Source organism: Cuculus canorus, chromosome 3, assembly GCF_017976375.1.
Source record: "Cuculus canorus isolate bCucCan1 chromosome 3, bCucCan1.pri, whole genome shotgun sequence".
In the NCBI taxonomy this organism is placed as follows: Eukaryota; Metazoa; Chordata; class Aves; order Cuculiformes; family Cuculidae; genus Cuculus; species Cuculus canorus.
In genome coordinates, this window is record NC_071403.1 from 4,370,052 (window position 1) to 4,379,509 (window position 9,458).

A 9,458-nucleotide genomic window follows, 5' to 3' on the forward strand; every position below is an offset into this window, starting at 1 on the left:
CCCTAACACAGGATGTCCTCCTGGATGTGTGTTATAGGAATTAGACTGTGAACTGAGCATTTCCTTGGTGTGGCTGGGGGAGTAAGGGCAGTGATTAAGACCAGTTGCCAAATGGGTCCCAGTTGTGCAATTAAACAGATGAGTTGCTGGAATTCCTTTATGTCATTCTTGCTGCTTCAGTCTATGGTATGAACAAGTGGATGTCCTGGCAGTCATTTGTTTCATTTCCTGCTCAGCTTAGCTTCCAAACTGAAAAAAAAAATCCTGAATTTTGGAGTGAAATTGAGATATTAAATGCAACACACTGAATTGGTCCTCAGGTGGACTCTTTGCTGTCTCCTTCATTTACAGATAGAGAAGGCAAACCAGGTACTACAACCTATTAGTCTTATTATTAGGGTGCGTATGAGTCAAACATTCATTTTCCATCCATTCTACTAGCGAGGTTCAGGCAAAGTACAGTTCTATGACAAACTGGCTAGTAACAGCTGTGATGCACAAAATTTTCCAAACAAACAAAGCATATATAAATAGAGGCCATATGTTGCCTTCTGTGTGGACTTTAGCTGGATATGGGGGAAATGGGAGAAGGGAGGGAATCATTTTGGCCCCAAAACCAAGGGTTTTATTTGTTTAAAACAAATTAATTCTAGATTTTCAATCCATCAAATTTTAACAGTCATAACAGGAACCAGAGTTTGGTAGGGAATGAGAGTCACTTGATGTATTCTGGGAAAGTTGTTGAAAACTTGCTGAGTTATGAGGGGCAAGGCCGAAAATGTGAAAACCGAGAAAAGTCCCACCCCAAAAAGGAAACAAATAAAAAAGAAAGAGGTAGAAATAACACAAAGTTATTCTTTCGATTTGACAAACTAATCCTTCAGAGAATAAAAACACCCAGAAAGTTTGCTTGGTCAATGTATCAAGAAAAAAAATGGTTTGAAAATATACTGGAGAAAAGAAACTGGGATAATTCCTACCCAAACTGTAAGTTGGATTGGTTATTTCCACCATGGGATGTCATGCCTGAGGTCTGTAGGAAGGAAAGGAAGAGAAAATACTCTGAGAATGCAATCAGCAAAGTAAAATAAAAGTTTGTGCTGAGCCACTTCCTTAAGGAGAAAGATATAGTCCTGTGCCACGCCTGATTAACTTCAGGCTTGTCTAATCATTTTCATAGTTATCCAGTTAATTGCTAAACTTGATGTTCACGTCAGTGTTGTGGTGACTGCTTGGAATTCCTTTACTAGACCAGAAAAGGAATTATGGTACCTCATAAGTTAAAGTTTTGCTACTCTGTTTGCCCAACAGAGTTGATATATATTTTCTAAGTCTTTCAGGAGTTATAACCTGTCATAGAGTTGCCAAATATCTCCCTTCGAACAAAAAATACTGTCTATCTGGAAGTAAGAATAAACACTGGAGAGACGACAACACAAGTTGCCCATATACCTATCATAGCCCAAAATGACCATTCCGGCCTTGAGAAAGTTTTCACAGTTAGAGTTCAAAGCTTATTTTTCTCTTTTGCTCTTCTCCTCAACGGACTGCACCTGCAAAACCTGCACAGAGGGGTCGTTCCCCTCCACTTTGTTCTTTGATTTCTTTCATCAAGACTAAATTTATAATTAGGCTGGAGAAGCTGTGAAAATTATCAGAGTTGTTAATGTGAACGTTGACTCTTTATAATGTTTTTTCTCTTTAGTGGTGGGTACCTATATTGCACTTATTATTAAGAAATATATCTGCTCTGCATACAAAAACATTACCAGTATACGTCATTAGGGGCTTTAATAGGTACTCACATTGCTGAAAAGTCAGAATCTTTACTTTTAATCTGAATTCATGTAACTTTGGAGGTCACCTCCAGTCCTTGTAGCATCTCTCCATGTTATACAGCAACGCTCTCCACCATCACATTCCCTCTCCTTGTATTGACATTTAGAAATGAGGGCAAGTTGCATTATTGCCTTTAGTAAGCTAACCAAGCCAAAATTTTTAATTCTTTTCCTAGGAGAAACATTTTTCAGTTCAGTGCCCGTTCTTATAGCTTTTGTTGGGAGAGTCTCCTGTTTCTAAAATCTCCGCCAAACAGGTTCAGTATGTTCTGAAGCCTGTGTATGAGACAAAGATTACCTTTATTCAGACACAAGTGGATTGTTTTAATAACCGTATACATTCTTTTGAGGTACATCTCTGCCAAACTGTGTGAGAAAATGAAGGCAATTAAAAGTTATTCTAAATACCAGAGACTATGGAAGGAAAGAACATGGGTAGATTCCCAGAAGCTTCTTGGAAACTGTGTGCAAAAAGCAACTAAGCCAAACATGCTTATGTGGGAAAAATCCAAGAAGTTATAGCACAATTTTAAGAGCTGTTAGTCTGAAAGATCAAAACTATGTATTTGGATAACCATCTATGTATGGAGATGTTTCCGACTCACAGTTCCTGGTTAACTCCATGTGCTGATACGCACACAAAACCCACTGTCCACACACAAAGATAACTCGAAACAGATACAGATGCGGGGCTGTGACCAGAGCTTTCGTTCACACTGCACTTGATAGTGCTAATTAGGAAAGTTCGACTTTTTCCACCGGATTTCTCCACCTTGGAGAATGATGCTTGTCTGGTTTTCTGGTTTTCATCAACTATATTTTGAAAAAGCTTGGGGAGCTCACACATCTCTTGAGAAAAAAAATAAGAGAAAAGAAATTGATACTGCATTAGACTCTTCCCATATGAATCAGATTGTGGGAGTCCTTAAAGAAAAATAAGTTTATGCCTACCATGACTGAGTTGCTAGGAAAGCTTTTAGTGGCTTACAACTTAAAGGGTTTTAGCATAACAAATCACAAAGATGGAACTTATTTACTGATTGAATTCTGTGGGAAAATACTGCAGAAATGTTATCCTTGGATGTGAAAGGTTAGCGTTTGCACATAGTACCCAGAAAACCCGGAGGGAATTCCAGCACAGGGAATACAAGCCATCTTGCTTATGATTTGGACTGAAAGAAACTCTGGAAAAGCACCCAGCAAATGCTCAGGGCACTCTCATCTGTGCTCCTAAACAGAAAAAAACAAACAAATCCCTCAGCATTAGCGACACTAAATAAATTCATTCAAAGTAGTAACACCTGTTGCCTTTCAACTAACCATAATTCCCAGCAAGCCATTATACTCCAAGCCCATAATTTTCCCAGGCTCAAACTCATCTCATTATGATTTGTTCACATGTATAGTGTTTCGAACAAGTGAAGTTCATGAATAGGGAGTGTGAGCTATTGAATAAGGCACTGAACTGAATTTGGGAAGGGCTCAGAGTGTGGCTCAGCTCAGCATGCCCAGTGGGGCTCCGACCAGAAGCTGAGCATCTGTCTGCTTAGATAATCAGACAGTAGCTTAGCATCTCCTCATGACTCTCAAGTCATTACTCACTGTTTTGCACTAAAACCTACAGTTAGGCTTCAGAAATATTTTGATTGCCTTGTGCAGAGCATGAGCAGATCTGAGGTGCTGTCAAGGTCAGTCTTCCAATGAAAGAGAATTAATGATCTGAGTCAGTTACATTCCTAGGATTTTTTTTCTCCACGATGTTTGGCTGAAGTTATCTATACACAGGTCAACTTCTCCTGAGACAGCTTAGATTAAATGAAAGAAACCACGCATCAAACCAATGTTCTAGCCACACAAATTCACAGGTGTATTTGAAGTCTGATTATATCTGTTACTTCAGTCAACAGATTTCTGCTTGTGTCCAGACGTCAGAAAAGACGAAACACATAAAATACACCCCGGAGTAACACAGCACTGAAAAGTAGCCCTGCATGTTGGGTAACTTTCATCCTATATCGTTTATCGTGCAATAAGATCTTCTCCTGGAAGTGGCAGATTTTTTCCATTGAATATAAACTGAGTTCGGAATGACTAGTTTAGACTTAGATAATTAATTTTACATGTCTAACTTAATTAAAATAAATCCCACCCCCATACCATATTCTTTCAAGAAAAATGGTCATAGACTGTGCTGCTATGCACAGTTAGAATAATCCCAGCAGAACATAAAAACTTAGTTCTGAAAGGTGCTTTTAGGAATTGGATCGAAAAACAAATCTGAAATATCCACAGAGTTGATAACACCAAAATCTTCTCATCACTATGGAAACAAATCCAGTGGGAAATGACTGCATATTTCTTTTACGTACCAGTAAGTTCTAACAACATAACTTCAACCAGTCCTCAGTTAGCAAAAACAGTGTTTGCAATATTTTTAATCTGATATCATATTTAGAATGTCTGGTCAGTTTATTCAAGGAAATGTCTGTCTGCATACAAAGTAATACACTAAATTTAGCAGAGGTTAACTTCATATAGTTGTGGTTGAGGATAATCTATAAAGATTCAAATACAGAGACAGAACTAATAAAGCTTACTAAAATTTCACTGTAAGGGTTTAGGGAAAAAAGTGCTACCATACTCTCACAAAACCAACAACCCTCCCCCCCATAAAACCAGTGATAGGTATGACTAAAAGAAGTGCATCAAATATAGCGCTAATCATAACCTGGAAGAACTAACTGTGGATAAGTTCAGTCAAGAAGTGCTCAAACAGAATTTGCCACCACGACAATTACTACAAGAAGACCAGATCTAAATGTGCAAATTTTGGTGGTTGTGGATATGTCACCATGATAATCTCATTCTTATTTCTTGTAAAGTTCCTTAGTTTAAACAAGAATCTGATCTCAGCAATTTATAAAACGTACTCACCAAAGCACGCACTCTACTCACTAATACGCTTGCTACTGCACATAATCTCCTAAATTTCTATTACCCACATTCTAGTTAATTCCAGACTTCATGTGAAATATTTAATGATGTTTGATTATATCTTTTCTCTTCAAGGCATATCTAATGTCATATTTACCTACGACACCTGTTGCTGCGTCCAAAAGACAATTCTTGAAAAACATTAAATCCCAGTAACAAATCTGATTGTTTATTTTACCATTCATTGTTGAATCCTTTCTGCATTCTGATAAGTCTGCTATTTAATGTTGCTTGTTGATCCTTTTAAAAGTTAAATCACTACGTCTTCTCCAAAAGCTGACTATATTATGACAAATGTAAGATAACTGACCAGCGAACAATATTTCATAGAATCATATAATCATAGAATAGTTTGGGTTGGAAGGGACCTTAAAGTTCATCCGGTTCCACCCCCTGCCACGAGCAGGGACACCTCCCACTGGCTCAGGCTGCCCAAGGCCCATCCAACCTGGCCTGGAACACCTCCAGGGATGGGGCAGCCACAGCTTCTCTGGGCAACCTGGGCCAGAGCCTCACCACTCTCATGGTGAAGAAATACCTCCTTATGTCCAGTCTAAATCTGTCCCTCTCCAGTTTATACCCATTGCCCCTTATCCTATCCCCACAAGCCTTTGTAAACAGTCCCTCTCCAGCTTTCCTGTAGCCGTTTCATGTACTGGAAGGTCACTATAAGGTCTCCTCTGAGCCTTCTCCAGGCTGAACAACCCCAACTCTCTCAGCCTGTCCTCGTAGGGAAGGTGCTCCAGCTCTCAGACCATCTTTGTAGCCCTCCTCTGGACCTGTTCCAACAGTTTCATATCCTTCTTATGTTGAGGATTCCAGAACTGGACACAGTACTTCAAATGAGGTCTCCCAAGAGAGGAACAGAGGGGCAGAATCCCCTCCCTCGCCCTGCTGGCCACACTGCTTTGGATGCAACCAGGACACCGTTGGCCTTCTGGCTATGAGCTCACATTGCTGTCTCATGTCGAGCTTCTCATCGACCAGCACCCCAAAGTCCTTCTCTGCAGAGCTACTCTCAATCACGTCATCCCCCATCCTGAAATCGGGGATTGCCCTGACCCAGGTGTAGGACCCTGCACTTGGCCTTGTTTCCATTCTCAATTTCTAAGAGGTCACTTTTACTCTTCACCTAACAGAAGATACATTCAGCATAAGCTTTTGTTTCCTGGATCTGAGCTTGAAATATCGATATACAAAGTCAGTGAATTGATAGTGAAATAACACAGTTCAGATGGTTCATGCTTTTTACTTTTGTTTTACATTTGTGAATAATGAGAAGGCCAACTTTAAATTTGCAGCAGAAACTCGGCTAATGCCTACTCAGTACTCAGCCAGACAGACTTTGATGTACAATATTGGACAAAGTTTCTTGCTAACCTGAAGGGAAGCAGATATTCCTCCCTTGAAGCTCATATTTATTAATTAACTTATTGTGACCATAAGGTGTGGAGGGAGAAGGGTCGGAAAATTATAGATTTGCAAACAATGATGTACCAGCAAACTGATCACCAAATTTGGATCTTATAATTAAAATTTTCACATCAGTATTTTCCTTCAAATAGCCTAGAATTCAGCCGGCCACAATCAATATTTCCCCATAAGTCAATAAAAGGGCCTACTCTTAATCCTTCACCATTTAACTGGCACTATGGGAGCTTTTCCTTTCTTATTATGCTTTCTGCAGAAAAGCGTTACTGTGTAAAGAATTTTTCATATATTCGTCTGGCTCAGCATTAGATTATTTTTAAATTTTAGTTTTAAATTAGTTTTAAACATATTAAAAAGTTGAGATTAACTAATTTATTACTAGTCTTAAAGCTAGTAATTGAAAAAAAAACCCCTTCCCCAATAAATTAAAGAAAGAAAGAGAGAGAGAAAGCATGACAGAAAGAGAAAGGGAAATAACAATACTTAAAATGTTGAAGATTCGGAATATTAAAAGCTTGTGAAGTGATGAGAAAGCATCCACGACCAACTGAATAAATTAAGGGTAACACATGGTATGATGGCAAATATTCACCATGAATTTTCAGAGTAAATATTTATATTGTGATAAAGCTGTTGGTGTCAGTGGATAAACCTTTTTTTTTGAAGAATAAAGAACATAAGTTAGTATAAATCCACACCATTAATTGCAAAAGAATTATATCAAAAATACAGTGGTTTTAAAAACTTAATAAAAACAAGTTAAAGAAAAATCAGTTCGGATGTTTTTCCAAAGGAAAATAGAATTGTAAGAAAACATTGTCTTGTATCAAAAATGCACCTGGTAATTCATTTAAAAAAATATTGCAGAACAGTCTATTCTTAACTATATCCGGAAGTAGCTGCTGAGCATCTGTGCCAATGACGTTCATTCCAATATGCACTTTCCTTGGGGACAGCAGAGCACAGAAAAACAATGCTGTGAGGTATCTTCCCATTGTTTGGGTACTTGTTTTTAATAAAACTGCAGTAATTTCTTCCATTTTCTATGGGATCTCATAGACTCTCGGCAGCAGATACAGTGTTAGCCGTAATCTCAGCCTTCACTAGGTTTTGATGAAAAATTTCATAGCAACATTAACATAAAAATAGATTATTTTAAAGAAAGTTCGCTTCAGAAGCTTGTAATTAATTGAAAATAATTAATTTCATTTAATTGTAGACTCATTCATACTTTCAGTATATCTGTGAATGTTGATTCACAGATAAAATATACATCAGATTTCACCTGAAGCTGCTTTCACAAGTTTGCTGCTGTCTTTTTAATCATCTGATGCCACATTCTCTAAAATGAAGTCATCTGGCCAGGCCACCTGGATCTGGCTCCGAGAACTGATGGAGAACTGGATGGGACAGGAAGGCACTCAGAGAATTTTCACTCTGACCACTTACCAGAAAACATCTTTGTGAGAATCATAGAAACATAGAATGGTTTGGGTTGGAAGGGACCTTAAAAATCATCGAGTTCCAACCCTAGTGGACCAGGCTGCTCAAAGCCTCATCCAAGGTGGCCTTGAACATCTCCAGGGATGGGACAGCCACAGCTTCTCTGGGCAACCTGGGCCAGGGCCTCACCACCCTCATTGTGAAGAATTTCTTCCTAATGTCTCATCTAAATCTTCCCCCTTCAAGTTTAAAGCCATTCCCCCTCATCCTGTCCCTCCATGCCCTTGTAAAAAGTTCCTCCCCAGCTTTCCTGTACGCCCAGTTCAGAAATCGGTCTCTAAAACAACCCCTCTTCTGATTAAGATGCATTCATAGTATACCCTTAAAAGCATAAAAAGCCTGTTGGATTTTATAAAACAACTACAAAGTCCTGACAGATCTCCTTACGATAGGAGAAGGCGGACTTCTATACAATCTAGAAAGTCTTGTTGGCGTTAGAACCGAGCTATGCTGTTCGTCAGAAAATGGTTGGCCTCAAACAGGTCAGACAGCCTTCCTGAAACGGGATGGCACATATCGACCTGCAATTGCATTTACACAGCGTGCAAAGCTGGTAGACTAGAAAAACCCTGTACCAATCTTCTCAGGATAACTTTTGCTCTCTGTTGGCAAGCACTTACCCACCCCTGGGATGTGATATTTCTAACGCAAGTAAGAACGTTGCCTTTTGTTTTCAGAAGTGAGGAGCACGTCCATTTTTTAAAAAAGTAAATTGTTTCTTTAAAATAGAAATGAGTGAATTTAATGTTTATGACAACTGCCTGTGGTGGCTACACATTGTCTGCCTGCCAGACCCCCACCCAGTTATTCTCTCACTTCCCCTCCTCAACAGGACGAGTGGGAAAATGAGATGAAAGAGCTCATGGATCAAGATAAAGCTGAGGAGGTCACTTACCTTCAACCATCATGGGCAAAAGAATACTTAACTTGGAGAATATTAATTTACTTTATTGCCAATTAAAATAGATGAAGGTAGCAAGAAAAAAAAAAGACAAAAACTAAAATATCTTCTCCCCACCCACTCCCTTCTTTACAGGCTCAATTTCACTCCTTCATTCCCAACTCCCCTACCTCCTCCCACCAATTCCAAGTGGCACAGGGGGATGGGGAATGGGGTGATGGCCAGTCCAAAAGAGGTCCACTCCTCCCTCTCCCATTTCTCCTCTCTTTCTGTGTGGATCCTTCCACAAGCTGCAGCCCTTAAGGTTAAATTTGCTGTAGTGTGGCGTCCTTACCAAGCTGTAGTCCTTTGGGAAATATCCACCTGCTCCAAGGTGGGGTCTTTGACAGGCTGTGGTGTGGATGTGTTAAATGTGGTCCTACCCGAGTGCCAAGAATTACCGCACCACAGTCTCTCCCACAGGCTGCAGAGAAATCTCTCGTCCAGTGCCTGCAATGCCCCCTCCTCCTCTGTTTTCTCTCACCTCAGCGTTCCCAGGGTTGTTTCTCTCACCATCTTTTCCTCACACTCCACTGTGTGGTTTTTTTTTCCCTTTCTTAAATTCATTTTCCCGGTGGATCCACCACCTTGGCTGAGGGGCTCAGCCGTGCCCTACAGGGTTTGGTCGGAGCTGGCTGGAATTGGCTGTGTCAGGCATAGGACAACCCCATCCTCTTCTCACAGAGACCACCCCACCACCTCCGCAGCCAACGCCTGGGCACTGGTTACCCAGTACAGTATTATTGCATAAA